At 52.5% G+C, this 16,577-nt stretch overlaps 1 pseudogene; it reads right to left on the bottom strand.

Annotated features, from left to right (window-relative positions):
• Positions 1 to 2,929: 2,929 nt before the first annotated feature.
• Positions 2,930 to 3,579, bottom strand: LOC109945122 (xylose isomerase-like; annotated as a pseudogene).
• Between the last annotated feature and the right edge of the window lie 12,998 nt (positions 3,580 to 16,577).

Below are 16,577 nucleotides of genomic sequence, written 5' to 3'. Positions count from 1 at the left end.
TGGTTGTGGGCGGCTGGGGAGGTGGAGCAGAGGCGGAGGGAGAGACGGTGAGGGCGCTGAGCGTAGAGACAGAGGAAGGGAATGGGCGCGGGATGGGGGAGGGGCAGGACTACGCTTGAGTCGGGAGCTTGGGCTCGGGGCTCAGGGGGCGGGGGCATCGTGGGAGGTCGCGGGCGGTGGCACGGAGCCGGGGATCCGGGGCTGCCCCACCCACCGCCCTCGCCGATCCGCCATCAACGCCGATCCCGTCGATCGAACGTGAGCGGGGCGGCCGCGTTGATGGCGGGGAACAGAGACCGAGGAGCGTTGATGGCAGATCGAGGATCTCGGATCGAGGGTGCGTCGGCCGCGTTGCTGGGGCTCCGGATCGCAAGATCGACGTTGATGGGGGCTCTGCGTCGCGTTGATGGCGGGGAGCAGAAGGGCGGTGGGTGGGCAGAGGGAACCGATAGAACGTGCACCACTGTGGACGCCTACACTACACACTTAAGTAGTAGTAGAGATATATATAATATTATGCTAACATAATTTAAAATTAAAAATGGAATGGTATATGAGTTACTCACTCTGCTCTATATTATAAGATGTTTAACTTAAATTTTATAGCTTTTGCTATACACTTAAACATATGGTATGTCTAGATACATAATTACAATAATATATCTATACAAATCAAAATGTCTTGTAATTTGGAACATAAGGAGCATAGATTTTGTATCACAAATATAGTTTTTCCTCTTAATTTGGTCAAACTTTTGAATAGAAACATTAATAGCTCTTCAATTTGAGTCACTCGGGGCAAGAGGAGTATATAAAAAACAATATTTATGATATGTATTAACCTTCAAATGTACTTTTTACAAAAAAAGGAATAGCCGAAGAAGGCATCTTGATATCATTTTTTATAACCCTAGCAAATCTTGATCAACATACGTCTTAAATATCAAGGCCATATATTTTGTGGAAGAGAGTAATATCGTTTTCGGTCTGCCTCTTAGATCATTTTAATACTCCTTTCGTTCTAGATCATAAGTGGTTCTGGTTTTTCTATATATATATAGTTTGTATTACTATTGGGGCATTACATAACTCACTCTAGATCTTAGTATTTTTTGTGGGAGAACGAGGAGAAACTTCCTCCTTGAAATCCTTATTCGAACTAGGGTGGTGGCTTTCAAGAAAGAATTTTCTCAAGTTATTCTTCGAGCTAAGCACGTCTACTAACCACTAATTATTCAGGGGTAGAAGTCTTCTATGTATTTTTGCTTGTTTCCTTTGTAGCTTTCTTTCTTTAACTAGGTGAGTGTCCGTGCGTTGCAACAGAGACATATAATTTCACGATAACTTATGTACAAATGTGTATTATACTGTTATGAAATGGAGCACGACGTCCGCGAGTCGTTCGAGATGGTGTCGAAGCGAAACTCGGGCTACAGTCGAGTGCACCGACCCCACGGCGTGAGGCCACCCGTCTACAAGGCGCGTGAGGTTGAGGGCGAGGGGGCAGTTTCAAGGAGGGAATAATCTTCATAGGACGACAATGGAGTGGCGGTGCATGGTCACAAGGGCCTTGGTGACGGCGGCGTGCAGTCGATAAGGTACACGTGGATGCCGACGAAGGGATTGCGCAGCGACCGACAAAGACGGAGCTCCGCGATGTGGCGGGGGAGGGAGGGAGGGAGAGGCAGAGGCGCACAAATTATTCGATACAATGTTAGTGCATTACATGAATACAAGCAACACATAAAAATAAATCGTACAATAATTTGCATAGCATGCTACTAATTCTCAGCTTGAGGCATAGTTGGCATAAGAAAAATGCTACAATATATACTTTTAGAAGTACGAAACAAAACATGTAATGGGAAGAACTCAGTGGCGGACGCAGAACGTGAATTCATGGGGGGCCAAAAAAACCGCATGACAAAATCAAGTAATACCGTAAAAAACTAGTGTCACATAGAATTCAAGTTTCACACCAATACACAATACAAGTTCAAAGAAGAAAGCTATATAAACAGAAGCAAACATACTACTAAATTCTTGTTGGACGCGGCAATTGCATCTTTCTAGTTCTAAGACGTTGAAATCGTCGAAGAATGATCTCATCATCTAAGGATTTTTTAAGATCTCGTCATCAATTTACCTAATCTCCAATTCACAATCCAAATTAAGCTTGCTGGCCACCAAGGACAGTTCATGTCGTCACGATGAACGAGATCGAAACTGTCGGGTGGGCTGGCATAACAACGATGATGAGCGGGACGGCGACGCCAGAAAGGGGTTGGGGTCAGGTGGCATCACTCGTCGAGGGGACGGCGTAGCGAACGTGGTGTTAGGCGTAGGGGTGGTAATGGGCTCTAAATTTTACACTATAAAATTAAAGGATCGGATCAAATTAAGATCAAGTCCTATTTCTATTTATTTTTGAACTAAACTTAATTAAGGGCTCAAACAAACTGTGAAGAAACATTTGGATCGTGATCCATTACCACCCCTAGTTAGGCCGGACTAGTTCGAGTGGCGTTGGAAATAACGGGGCCAAACAGATAAATGCGAGGACTAGATCGAGGAGGAAGACTCTCAGAGAGAACTATATGTATCCGACGAGGAGGCCCTGCACAGGACTATTTTGGAATACCAAAACTTCATTTTTTTCTATACTCAAAAGTAGGTATAAGGTGTTTTACAAGATTGAGGGGGGGCCATGGCCTACTTTGCCCCCCCTGTGCGTCCGCCCCTGGAAGAACTCATACATGCCAAGTGTTCCGTTGTGCTACTGAGCAGCAGCATCGTTGCCACACTATGAAATAATATCAAGTACCAAACACGATCGTGCACATCAACGATGAAATGCATGATAAGCTTTAACTAACTTCAGTTTGATTCCACTCGAAATAAATGAGGTAACAATTCTGAAAAATTCTGATATGTTACATCTGGATTATCTCAGTCCCACGCTCGTACTAACCCGTGGTGAGGAGAACAAATGCGTGTTCGGAGAGCGCATGCTTGTGCTTATTCCTGGAGCTATGGACATTGCACCATCTGTAGTGCATACTAAAACAGAATCTTTGCTAGTTCCTACATCAGGAAAGCACATCATGATATATATACCCAATCAGTAACCTTTAGAAATAGAGAGGACGCCTAGACTGTCAACACATTTACCTGCTTGCCGGATGGAACAGTGCACTGCACTCTAGAACCTTCTTTTTTAGCATCTCAAAGTCTCCTTTCCCATCCTATTTAGAGCCATAAAGTAATGTTACCACATACACAAATTCGAATCCAATTCTTCGCAACCAAGAAATCAAACTCCAAACTTGAAAGTGACGTACCTCGATCAAGGCACCAATCTCACTATCAAAACTCTGGTATCGCTTTGCGGAAAAGATCATCTAGGAAACCATCCCAACATCACAGAACAACACTCCCAGTTTAAAAACCTTTGCACGGGAAAAGTTTAGTGGGTCTTAATGTTTTTTCAATTACCTCAATTAGCTTGACAACATTGTGGAGGCCACGGGCCAGAGTGTCCATTCCAAAGATATGAGCAAGAAACATGTCCTCAACATTAGTACTTTCCCTTCGCCTGTTACCACAATAGAATCCTATGTTGGTTCAATTCCATTTTTTTCACAACAAGAAACATTTGACAATAGTACTCACAATTGCAAAAAAACTTCTCTAGCGGTGCAGGCGTGTCCTTGAGCTCCATCCCTTGGTAATGGATGCCCTGCGAAATGTATGAAGCAAACATAGTCCATTGAATTTATGGTCCTTTTAATACCAGTAATTCATGACTGATAACATAATACATGAGTTGTTGGCTCAAACAAACATGTAAAAGAAAATGATCGGTACTTAACCTGTGAATTCTGGTAGCCATCAATTTCATTTCAATATCTTCTTGCATCTGATCTGTTCTGGTCAAAACTCGATTTCTCATAGAAATGCGCTCTACAATTGTATTAACCATGCCCAGTTTATCAGAATATATACCATCGTCAATGAAAAAACTTTCTTCCCTAATTTATTTCTCAGATGTAGACACGGTTAAAACACAATAAAAAACTTTCTTCCCTAATTTATTTCTCAGATGTAGACACAGTTAAAACACAATAAAAACCTTTGTTCCCTAATTTATTTCTCATATATAGACACAATTAAAACACAATAAGGAGTTACATCAGAAATATGAAGTTTAGGAGAGTTTGTTTGCTGGCTCTTTTTTATCTTCTTGAACATACTGCTAAATGTGGGTGACAGCTTATCATAATCATAAGTTCTAGGGTTACACTCAACAAACTCATGTCAGTTACAGGTGAGTTGGCTGTACAGTCATCTAGTGGAGCAATCTTGCTTACCGTATCAAAAGTACGACCAACATATCTAACATGAACATCTGGATCCAGCATAGAGAGAAGTATAGAAATTCTGACAAGTGTAAATTACGGGCCTCTTCTCTAGTTTTTTTGCAGCACAAAAATTGCAGGTATAAGTTCATGGCATGTAACAACTATATTACATGGCTACTGATAGAATTTAGAGAAAGCACACATTGATTCAGTGTCGACTTTTTTGGTGTGGTGTTCGGTTTTTCACTGAAGTTCGGATTGCTTTCCCCAAATCAAATAAACTAAAGAATAAATGAAGCAAGTAGAAGAAATCCCAAATCAAGCACAGTAAAGAAGGAAGCAAATTGATGTCGTTACCGCACGCAGCACACCTCGCATGGCTGCTGCCTCCCTGGCTCTTTGCATGCCCGCACTGCTGCTGCTTGTACCTCGCCTCTCGCCCATGCTGCTCGTCCACATGGCTGGCACTTCTGCCCCTTGCTGCTCACCTGACACCCGCCATGCGCGGCCCCGCTTACAGACCTAGTATGTCATCGCATGGAGAAACGAAACAGATGGAGAAATCACAGGCTGAGGGAATTCTGTATTTCTGTGAGTCTCACGTGATGCTAGCTAGCTATAAACATACTTTATGAGCTCCCCAAGCCTAGTATCAGCTTCAACCTTGAGGGAATCCTTATTCATGAACAGCGACGCGACGTTCTTCAGTATCAAGCTGAATGTGCACACCTACAGAGTGATTACATCAAACACCTGGAGCACCAAAAATAAACCAGTCGATAGCTATGCAAGTGAAAGTAAAAAAACCCACAAACTCAATGCCAGTCCCCAACAAAAAAGGGTTGCATCCCAGCCAGGAATCCTTACTGACTATTATTTAACAAAAGAAAGGAACATTACTATACTTTTCAAATTTTGTACTATGCATTCATTATATTGGTCAGCTAAAAGTTACATTGTCCCCAAGAAAACACCAGACATGATATGCAATTTACGTGAATTGATGCCTATACAGAAATCATGTTCAGTGGAATTTGTGGAAACATTTACTCTGTTTGTCCTGTTTGGTTAGAACTCAAAAGCAACTAATGCTACTGCTAGTGCGCCAAAACAGTTTGAAGCTATTCACACTCTTGAAACTTCATAAAAAGGTTGCAATGTGCAAGCCATCAGTCCAATAAGACAATAGCTTACCCTGTGCTGCATGCTTCACTTAACATACTTATCGAGTCTGCTGTTATGACAAAAGCATCAGCCCATGCAAGATGTCCCTTGTTAGGTTTAGGTTCTGCAGAAGTAAAAATAGTTGCTAGTTCAACAAGTTGAGCAAAAAGCATAAATACTGAACAACTTAATGCTAGTCTTCAGATTGTACCTTCACCATTCCAAATATAGACCTTGGGATGTCAAGCAAATTCATTAAATACAATATCGGTGACATGCAAACATATAGTTAAACTATCAAGCCTACCAACCTGTACTATAGAACAAATTGCCAAATTCCATACCTTCCATGGTGTTCTTAGAAAGAATGAGATTCTGACACTCCCACAACTATCTGTTGGGACTTGCTATCAGTCGCAAGAAAGCCAACAGGGGTGAACAGTGTGGACAGTAGGGTTACGCGTGAGATGGCAAATAGCTCTATTAACCAGGCCTCTCACGGGCATTGTGCGGGGGTATTTATAGGTACCTGAACGCCCAGCGCCTTGTGTTAAGGACGCATGTGCCCTCAGCTACCTAGGTTATCCCCAGAATATTCCCATAAAGCAGGGTTACAGACTGTAATTACAGGGATGCCTTTACAAATTAGGCCCGTAACACGCGGCGGCCACGCAGGGCCCGTTACAATGGGCCGTATCGCACGTGGGCCTCTGAGCTGGACGAGGCCGCACTGTGGGATGCCTTCATCGTCGGTCTTCGTCTGGTGCCGATCAAGCGAAGGGTGTCCCTGCCTGCTTTGTCTGTCAGAGCAGCGGCTTAGCAGCGGAGACTTCGAGCGAAGGGTGGCGTTTCTGCCTTCGCTCCAACATCTGCCCTCCGAGGGACCAGTTCGACAAAGTCACCTGGTGCCGAAGACGTCGCTAGATGGCGGAGACGTTGCCCTCGCTCGAAGTGGTTCCGCGGGGGTTTTTGATGTGACCGTTGATTGACCGCGTACTGTTGGATTGCGGGTTTCCCGAAGCGCCGCGCTCTGTTGGATTGCGGGTTTCCCGAAGAGCCGCGCCCTGCCTATAAAAGGGGGCGGGGGCCGGCGCTTTTTGAACTTTACTTTCCGCGCTCCGCGAAAACCCTAGCCGCCCGCCGTCTTGCTGCTCGTCTGCCCGCCGTGCTCTTGTTCGCCGGAGATCTGGCGCGAGTGAATCAGACTACCCGCCGCCGCCGACGGTACGTAGCGATGTCGTCTTCCTCTTCTTCCGCTGCCGCTACGCCGCCGGCCGGTTCCTCGCCGCCGGCCGCCGCCTCGTCGGAGGAGACGCTGAGCAGTTTGATGCCGGAGGAGTTGCGCGCCGGCGATTCTGTTGATTTCGGCGTGTCGCGAATGTCGTCGGCCCGCGTGGAGGATATGCAGCGGTTGGGCTACTTCGGCGGCGGAGTTGCCCGTGCCCCGGGGACGGAGAAAGTCCCCGAGCCGGAGGGCGAGTTGGTTGTTTTCGAGGCGTTTTTCGCCGCCGGTCTCCGCTTGCCTGCGCATCGGTTTGTTAGCGAAGTCCTGCGTAGGTTCAACGTGCAAATACATCAGCTGACGCCGAATGCCGTGGTGGCCCTGTCGAAGTATGTCTGGGCGACGACTTCGTACGGCGGACAGCCATCGGTCGAAGTTTTTGCGAAGCATTATTGTTTACACTGGCAGAAGAGGATGATCGGGGACGAAGTTGCTCAGTTTGGGTCCTGCACATTCACGCCGAAGACCGGCAAGACCACGATGCCAGTAGTCGAGTTGGTCCCTTGCGTCCGCAACAAGTGGGGCAACTGGAATGAATTTTGGTTTTACGTTGCTGAGGGTACCGTCGAAGGCCACGAGGGACTTCCCGTGTCCGAGATGTGCTCTCATTTTTACTCGGCGTACCCGCCCTTTGAAGTGGCGGAGGATGATGTGGACGAAGGGGCCCTTCGGTGTGCCGCCGGCCAGAGCAGTGGGCGCGACTTGGTTGAAGAGTTTGTGGCGTACGGGGTATGGCCCTTGGCGCATGGTTGGGCGTTGGGCGAAGTATGCCCTCGCTAGATGCCTTTCCGTGGTGGAGAGATGGTGCGGAGTCCCGACTTTGCGCTAAATCTGCGAAACCGTGATCCGGCCGCCTTTGTGCGTGAAGCTGAGGATGAGGCGGTGCGGCTTGTTGGGCGTTATGTGCCGAGGACCGAGGGCCAGCGCAGCTGGGAGATCCGTGGGTCAAATGACCGTTTGAATAGGGTCTTCGAATTGAACCAACTGCCATATGACGGCTATCTCGGTCAAGACGACGCGGACCGCTGGGGGAAGAAACCGGTGGTGGAGACTAAAGACGACCCTGCGCCGGCGGCCGCCCCATCCTCTAAGAAGAGGAAACTAGGTACTGCCATGGGAGGACTTGGGGTTTCCGATGGGTTTGCTAGAGAGTTGATGAGGACATGCGCGGCCCCGGGGGAAAGGATGTCTTCGCCCGAGCTCCGGGAGTCTTCGGCTCGGATGCTGAAGGTTACCGGGGGTTGCTGGCCTAGGAATGTTCCTATCCCCCGCGCGGCCAGCGGGGACGTTTTTACATCTCGCATGGTTCGCAAATGGAGAGTTTTTCCTTACGGGCGGAATATTGCTGCTGTTGTGTCGGCAGTGATGGACAAGGATCGCCAGGGGGCTGCACAAAAGCGGCAGGCGGCTATCAGGCTTGTTGAAGCCAGGCCAAAGAGGCAAAAGCGTGGGTCGGCGAAGGATGCGGCCCCCAGCGGAGGCAAGCCGCCGCTGGCGGCGAAGTCAGGCGTCCCTGCATCTAGCAAGGCGCCAGAGGCAGCGGCGGGCGCCGGAGGCTCCAAACCGTCGAAGGCTGTGCCGCCGCTCAGCAGGGTGGCGGAGGCCGCGAAGGCGGCCCGAGCGTTGCCATCGGCAGGCAAGCGTGTCGCCGACTTCGCCACCGACATTTGTGTGGAGGACTATCTTGGTGGTAAGTCGCTGGCTTGTGTTTTTTTTTAATTCGCTGGTGCGTTGCAGGGTCGGACGAGGGCCAGCTTGCTATGGTTGCGCCTGTCGCGGCGATCGCGACGGCTGGCATAGTGCCGAAGGCGAGGGGCGAGGCTCTTGGCTCCGGAGGCGAGGTGTCGGCCCTCGCGGTTGTCAGGGACGAGGCGGGCGCAGCGACCCGCCGGCTGAAGGGGGTGACGGAGGCGCTGAGTCAGGTGACGGAGGCGCTGAGTCAGGTCCGCTGAGCTATACTCTCTCCCCCCCTTTTTTTTACGCGGGCAACGACCTTACATGTGTTCGGCAGGTGGCTGGCTTCGCCAGCCGTACTGCGTCGGGGGCCCTCACGGCAGCTGTGTCTGCCGAAGTCGAGAGACTTCGGACGCAACATGTTGACGCTGTCCGTGAGAAATCAGCCTCCGACAGCAAGTGCCGAAAACTGACGGACAAGGTGGTCGTGCTGGAGAAGGAGAAGGCTGACCTTCGGCGCCAACTGGCGGCGGAGAGGAGGGAGGCCAACGAGGCCATCGCCAAGGAGCAGGCTGCTCAGGCGGAGGCCAAACTGGCGCGGGCGGAGGGCAATCTTGCCAAGCAGCTCGCCGAACATCTGCAGGAGCGGCTCACCGCCCTAGAGAGCCGCGCGAAGGGGGCCGAGGCCGCGGTGCGTGCGGAGGCAGAACGGACGCGCACGCAGCTTATGGATACATATCGTGAGCTGGGTGCGCGGACCGGTGACTTCGAGGTGCCGGACCGAGAGCCCGGGCTTCGCTGTCTGCAGTGGGTGCAGGAGGAGCTGCAGGAACTCCCCGCTGTCGTGGGGGGGTTTATGTCGTATGCCTCCCTGGTCACCTGCGAGGGGGCGATGAACGCGCTCTCCCGCGAAGGGTGCCGGCACTTCGAGGTCTTTGACCAGGCGGATGAAGATTTTGATCGAGATGTCTATAAGGTTGAAGACCTCGTGGTGAAGGATTCTGCCGGGGCCCTCTACGACCGGATGTGGGGTCCGCACGGTCACGAGGTGGTCAGGGAGCGGGCGAAGACGGCGATGGCTCAGGTAATATTTTCGTTTGTTTGGCGTTTGTTGGATGTGGGGCGTGCGTGTGTTTGCTGAATCTTGCGTGTTTTGTCTTAGGCGTTGCGCGGCGAGCGGGTGGACGACCTCGGTGCGCTGAACAGCGCGCTGCCTGACCCGGAGCCAACCCCTGCGGAGGCCGTGTCCGGGGTCGCCCTGGAGCCAACCCTGGAGACCGCGGCGACCGCGACGGCTGCCCCCACATCTACTGCGGTCGGCGAAGACCTGCCCCCAAAGGTGGCCGAAGGCGCCCCTGATGCCCCCATAGCTGCTATGCCGAGTGCTGAAGATCCCGCGGCGGAGGCGGCGGAACCAACAGCAGAATCGGCGGCGGAGCCAGCGGCGGAGGCTCCCGCAGCGTCAGGGCCTTCGCAGGTGGCATAGTGGGTGTAATAGGGTCGGGGAATTTTGGATATGTTACTGAATTTTGGTTGCTGCGCAGGTTCAAGATTTTGGGCCTGCGCACGCAACCGCTACTGCTAAATTTTTGGCGGCTTCAACCGCGGAAGGTGGTAATGAATGTGGTGGATCTGGATCTGAATTTTCTGAGTTTTTTGATGTTGCTGATTCTGGGAGCTCGGTTGAGTGGACTGAGGAGTCGTCGGAGGAGGATTTGGACTATTTCGCGGCTTTGGATGTGGCTGCGGCGGAGACCTCGCCGCACGCTGCGGACGCGCAAGATGTGCCAGGTCCTAGCACCGAGCGCCGACGGCGAAGGGTGGTTGCAAAGCGTAGAGTTAGTACGGAGGAAAGGTCTCGGCTTCGTGTGAGTAGGGCTGGTCGGCAGGAACTGTTGTCTTTGCCGGCCGCCGCGAGTACAGGGGAAGGGGAACTGCGGAGTCTTTTTGCGGGTGAGGAGCTTAGGATAATGTTATTTAATTATAGGGAGATGGGAATTATTCCTAAGGTTGAGCCGATGTAGAGTGTGGCGCCCTCGCGTGTATATGTGTAAAGGCTTGTACGATGAAGTTGTGTGCCCTCGCTTGCCTGTGCCTGCGGAGGCGTTGTGTACTTTGTCTGGTATGTTTTGTTATGCTGTGCTGGTGTGGTTATAGTCGGTCTTAACGCGGACGGTTTGATGTTGTCGTTTCTGCTTTTGTTGTACTAGTTCGGCTGCGCCTTTTAGGCGGCTTCTGCGTGGATAGTCTTCGTGGTAGACTTTGGGTTTTTTCGCACTTGTTGTGCTATTCCGGCTGCACCCTTAGGCGACTTCTGCGCGGATAGTCTTCGCGATAGACTTCATGTTTTTTCGCACTTGTTGTGCTAGTCCGGCTGCACCCTTAGGCGACTTCTGCGCGGATAGTCTTCGCGATAGAATTCGTGTTTTTTCGCACTTGTTGTGCTAGTCCGGCTGCACCCTTATGCGACTTTTGCGCGGATAGTCTTCGCGATAGACTTCGTGTTTTTTCGCACTTGTTGTGCTAGTCCGGCTACACCCTTAGGCGACTTCTGTGCGGATAGTCTTCGCGATAGACTTCGTGTTTTTTCGCACTTGTTGTGCTAGTCCGGCTGCACCCTTAGGCGACTTCTGCGCGGATTTGTCGCACGCGAGGGTGGCTAGCGCTTAGCCTCGCGGTGACCTCGAATTGGTCGAATGTCGAAGACCGTCGTCGCGGTCTTTTTTCGACGCATGTTTTTGCGGGGGATTTTTCACACATATATTACATGGCTCCGCCTCGTTAAAAACCTCACCCCCCGGGAGGAAAAGAGTGCGGGCCGGTACAAGATTGTTTTTGGCGAATTACAAGGGCGAAATCAGCCCTAATGAGTCAAACAAAAAATTTTCGAAGGTTGTCGATGTTCCAGGAGTGCTCCAGGTCCTCGCCATTTGGCGCTGTGAGCCTGTAAGCGCTGGGGGAAGCTTTTGTCTTGACTATAAAGGGGCCCTCCCACTTGGGCTCCAGCTTGCCCCTGGACTCCGTCCGAGCTGTGCGGACGAGTACGAGGTCCCCCTCGCTGAACTCCCTCGGGATGACTGCGTGGTCGCGCCATGCTTTGGTCTGGGCTTGGTATTTGTTTAGGGCCTGTAGGGCGAAGACCCGGTCTCCGTCAATGAGATCTTTTGAAGTTGGCTCGTCCACGTCGGGGACGGCTGACGGAACTGTACGCGGGGACCCATGCTTTATTTCTTGCGGGGTCATGGCCTCCGATCCGTATAGAAGGCGGAAAGGAGTGAACCCAGTTGCCCTGCACTCAGTTGTGTTTAGCGCCCAGACTGCCTCCGGTAACAATTCGGTCCATCTGCCTTTTTTTCATCGAGGAGCATCTTCTTGACAGCTGTGAAGATTTTCCCATTGGCGCGCTCCACGACCCCATTGGATTGCGGATGATAGACTGAAGCGAAGGCAAGCTTGGTGCCGATGGAGAAACAAAAATCCTTGAAATCTTGGCTGTCAAACTGCTTGCCGTTGTCAACTGTTAGCTCGGACGGTACTCCGAAGCGGCAAACAATGTTTTGCTAGAAGAATTTCTGGGCAGTCTTTGATGTTATTGTAGAAACAGCCCTCGCTTCGATCCATTTGGTGAAGTATTCGACGGCTACGAAGGCGAACTTGAGGTTCCCCTCAGCGGTGGGCAGGGGCCCGACGATGTCCAGGCCCCAGCGCTGGAGAGGCCATGTATGGGCAATCAGCTTTGTATACTGCGAGGGGCTGCCTGACCGAGGAGAAAACTTCTGGCAGGCTTCGCAGGACCTTGTGACCCGATTTGCGGCGCAGATCATTGCGGGCCAGTAAAACCCTTGGCGGATCACCTTGGCAGCTAGGGCCCTTGGCCCTGTGTGCGAACCGCACGTGCCACTGTGGACTTCACGTAGGATCTGCATGCCTTCGATTTCGGTGACGCACTTAAGCATTGGCTGACTGACCCCTTTCTTGTAGAGTTGGCCCTCAATCAGTGCGAAGTCCTGGCTTCGATGTCTGAGGCGCTTGGCCTCACTGACGTCGGTTGGGTGATAGTACCCCTGTAGGAACAGGGTTATTGGTGCCCGTCAGTCTTCGGTCATGATTAGGTTGACTATGCGGTGGCCCTCGCTGTCATTAGTTATTTGGAGCCCTTCGGGGCTCCGGACGGCTGGTGTGCCGATGGTGTGAAAGAACACGTCGGAGGGCAAGGGCTCGCCCCTGGCGACAGCCTTGGCCAGTGCATCGGCCTCCTCGTTCTTGGCCCTATCCACATGCTACAAGGTGAATCCCTTGAACTGTCTCTCGAGACTTCGGATGGCCGCGAGGTATTGCATGAGCGCGGGGTCTTTCGCTGCATAGTCCTTCTCGACCTGGCCGGCAACTATCTTGGAGTCTGTTTTGATGATACATGTGGTGACTCCGAGGGCCCTTAGCTTGCGGAGGCCCAGGATAACCGCTTCATACTCTGCTATATTGTTTGTGCATCTGTCGGATTCCAGAGCGAAGCTGAGGCGTGCTGCATATCTGTGTCTGACTCCGGCTGGTGAGGTGACGACTGCAGCGACGCCTGCCCCCGCATGGCACCATGCGCCGTCGCAATGGATGGTCCAAACCTTCTCTGTGGACGGGTCCGGCTGTGTTATTGGCCCAGTCCCGTCGACGACGAAGTCTGCCAGGACTTGTGACTTGATGGTTGTCCTGGGCTCGAAGCTGATGTGGTAGCCGGAGAGTTCGGCTGCCCACTTGGCAATCCTCACCGATGCCTCCGGGTTTCTGAATAGTTTGCCGAGCCCCCTGTCTGAGGTGACTCGGACCTTGAATGCTTCAAAGTAATGGCGCAGTTTGCGCGAGGACATAACAACTGCGTAGGCGATCTTCTCCAGCTCTGTCATGTTGCATTTGGACGGTGTCAGGACCTCGGAGACATAGTAAACAGGGCACTGTCTGACCGCGCCCTCAACTGTCTGCTCCTGCACTAGTGCCGCGCTGACCGCGTGCGGCGAAGCCACGACATAGAGCAATAGGGGGAGCGAGGAGTCGGGGCTCGTGAGGATGGCCAGCTCCGACAGGTACTGTTTTAGTGAGGCGAAGGCCGCTGCTTGCTCCGGTCCCCAGGCGAAGTCTTTTGCACCGCGGAGTGTTTTGAGGAAGGGGAGACTTCGCTCGGCGGACCTGGAGATGAATCTGTTGAGAGCGGCCAATCTGCCTGTCAGACGCTGGACGTCCCTGGCGGACTGCGGAGGCGACATGTCGACGATGGCCTGGATCTTGGTTGGGTTGGCCTCGATGCCGCGGTGTGACACCAGGTAGCCCAATATCTTGCCCTGGCGAACACCGAAGATGCACTTTTCTGGGTTTAGGCGGAGTCGTGCATCTCGCATGTTTGCGAATGTCTCGGCGAGGTCGGTGAGATGGTCCTCCTTATTCTTGTTGGCGACGACGATGTCGTCCACATATGTAAATATGTTTCTGCCAACCTGCCCTTCGAGTACTGTTTTGGTGAGTCTGGAGAAGGTGGACCCGACATTCTTGAGTCCCTCCGGCATTTTGATGAAGCAATAAGTGCCGAAGGGTGTTATAAAGCTGGTGCTAGCCTTGTCTTCCTCCTTCATGTATATCTGGTGATAGCCGGAGAAGCAGTCGAGGTGTGACATGACCTCGCATCCGGCCGCGCTATCGACTATTTTGTCGATCCGCGGCAACGGGAAATTGTCCTTTGGGCAGGCCTTATTGAGACTGGTGAAGTCTATGCACATTCGCCATTTCCCGCTTTTTTTCTGCACCATTACGACATTGGAGAGCCACGTGGGGTAAGCCACTGGCTCGATGAATTTAGCTTCTAGGAGGCGGTGCACCTCCGCCTTGGCGGCCTCTGTCTTTTCGTCGGACATTTTGCGAAGCCTTTGCTTTTTTGGTCGCACCGAAGGGTCAATTCCCAAGCTGTGCTCAATTATGGATCGGCTGACTCCGACCAGGTCGAGGGCGGACCAGGCGAAGACATCTTTATTCTTGGCCAGGCAGCAGAGAAGCTTCTCTTCTTCATGTGAGGTAAGGTCTTCGCAGACAGTGACTGTCTGCTTGGGCATGGCCTGATCGAGGGGGACAGTCTTGGTCCCGTCTTGGCTCTGCAACTGTGCCTTGTCATGCAGCTTATCGGTTGGGCTGGCGGGCGCAGGGACCTCGCGCTGGGTCGTGAGACAGTGCATGTTCCTCTGACCAGGCACGAAGACCCGCTCTATGTTGCGCGCCGTCTGCTGGTTGCCGTAGATCGTAATAGCGCCTAGCGGACCTGGTATCTTCATACATAGGTACAGTCCGTGGATGGCAGCTTCGAACTTATTGATGGAGCCCCGGCCCATGATGGCATTGTATGGATATACCATGTCGACAATGTCGAAGGTTACTTGCTCACTTCGGGCATTGGGTGCTACACCGAAGGAGAGGGGCAACTCTATTTTGCCAACGGGAAAGGTGCCCTTGCCGCCGAAGCCATACAACGGGTTGTCCGAAGGCTTGAGCAGGCTGTGGCTTATACCCATGCGGTCAAAGGCGTGGAGGAAGATGATGTCCGCCTGACTGCCGTTGTCAACTAGGACTTTGTGTAAGTCCCAGCCTGCCACGCTGCAATTGATGACCATGGCGTCGATGTGGGGGGCGCTGCGCAGGTCGACGTCTCGTGCGTCGAAGGTTAGCGGTATGTGGGACCACTTTGTCTGCACGACTGGGCCAGTGACGGCGACATGGTTGATGCTGCGGTAGTGGTCCCGCTTCTGCCGCTTGGTGTCGAAGTCAGTGCTTGACCCCCCTGTTATCATGTGAATGACTCCGCGATATGGTTGATCGGCGAAGTCTTCCTGCTTTGGGGCATGGGGGATGTTTTGATGTTGTTGGTGTGGAGGTGGGGGTGGAGGAGGTACGATTTGTACTTCCTGATGGTGTTGGTAAGCGTGGTGCGGTGGATGCGGAGCGGGGGCGTGGATATATGGTGGAGGGGGTTGCTGGTAGTTGTGCGCGACAATTCTGGGGTTGTCGGCTGGCTGCGCCCGTGCCATTCTGTCTCCGGTGGCCTTCGTTTCGGGGCAGTCTTTGGTTTGGTGGGCGCAGTCTTCGTCGTGAAAAAGGCAGTAGAATCGGCGCGGCGGCTGTGCGCGCCCTCGGCCCCTGCCACGAGTTCCATTTCCGCGGCCTTGGGGGATATTCCTGGCGGCGAGGGGGGTCAGCAGCGGGGTGCTGGTTGGCGATGTTGTGCACTTGCTGCTGACTGCGGCCGTCTCGACCGGAGTCTGGCTGCGGAGTCCTCGTCCATGTGCGGCTGGACTGCGGGGCATTTTTGGGCTTCCGCTGTGACTCAACCTTGCGCTGGTGGAGCTCTTCGGATTTGGCATATTTTTCAAAGAGCTGATATAGCTCCTGGAGGTTTTTGGGTGGATCTCTGATACAATGACTGTAGAGGACGCCGGCACGAAGGCCACTGATGGCGTAGTGGATAGCGATCTGATCATCGACGGAGGGCAGCTGTGACTTGAGTGTTAAGAATTTGCGGTAATACTCCCGCAGAGTCTCCTTTTCCAGCTGCTTGCAAAGCGAGAGCTCGGCCAAGGCGTCGGTGTCTGGGCGGTACCCTTGGAAGTTGAGCAGGAACTTGTCCCTGAGACTTCTCCATGAATCAATGGACAGCGGAGGCAATCTGGTGAACCAGGTGAGTGCTGGGCCCTCTAGGGCGATGATGAAAGACTTCACCATTGTGGCGTCGTCCCCTCCGGCGGATGCAACGGCGACCTGATAACTCATTATGTATTGCGCCGGGTCGGTGCTGCCGTTGTACTTGGGGTAGGTCCCTGCTCGGAAGTTAGCTGGCCAAGGCGTCACTTGCAGGTGTGGCGCCAGGGGACTTCGCTCGTCGAGGTAGTTGACCCCTTGGAATGGTGCGCCGTGCTGGAAGGTGTAGTCATGCTGGGGGAAACGCGGATTCTCCGGCTGTGCTCGGTGTTGCAGGGGTGGGCCATGCTGCAGGCCGAGGTGGCCTTCGCGCGTGTCTTCCGGTTGCGCGCGCTGCTGGAGGGGCGGCTCTTGCTGTAGACCGAGGTGGC

This window comes from Zea mays, chromosome 3 (assembly GCF_902167145.1).
Source record: "Zea mays cultivar B73 chromosome 3, Zm-B73-REFERENCE-NAM-5.0, whole genome shotgun sequence".
Classification (NCBI taxonomy): Eukaryota; Viridiplantae; Streptophyta; class Magnoliopsida; order Poales; family Poaceae; genus Zea; species Zea mays.
Note: the sequence above shows the minus strand (reverse complement) of the source record. Positions and strands in the feature narration are given on the sequence as shown.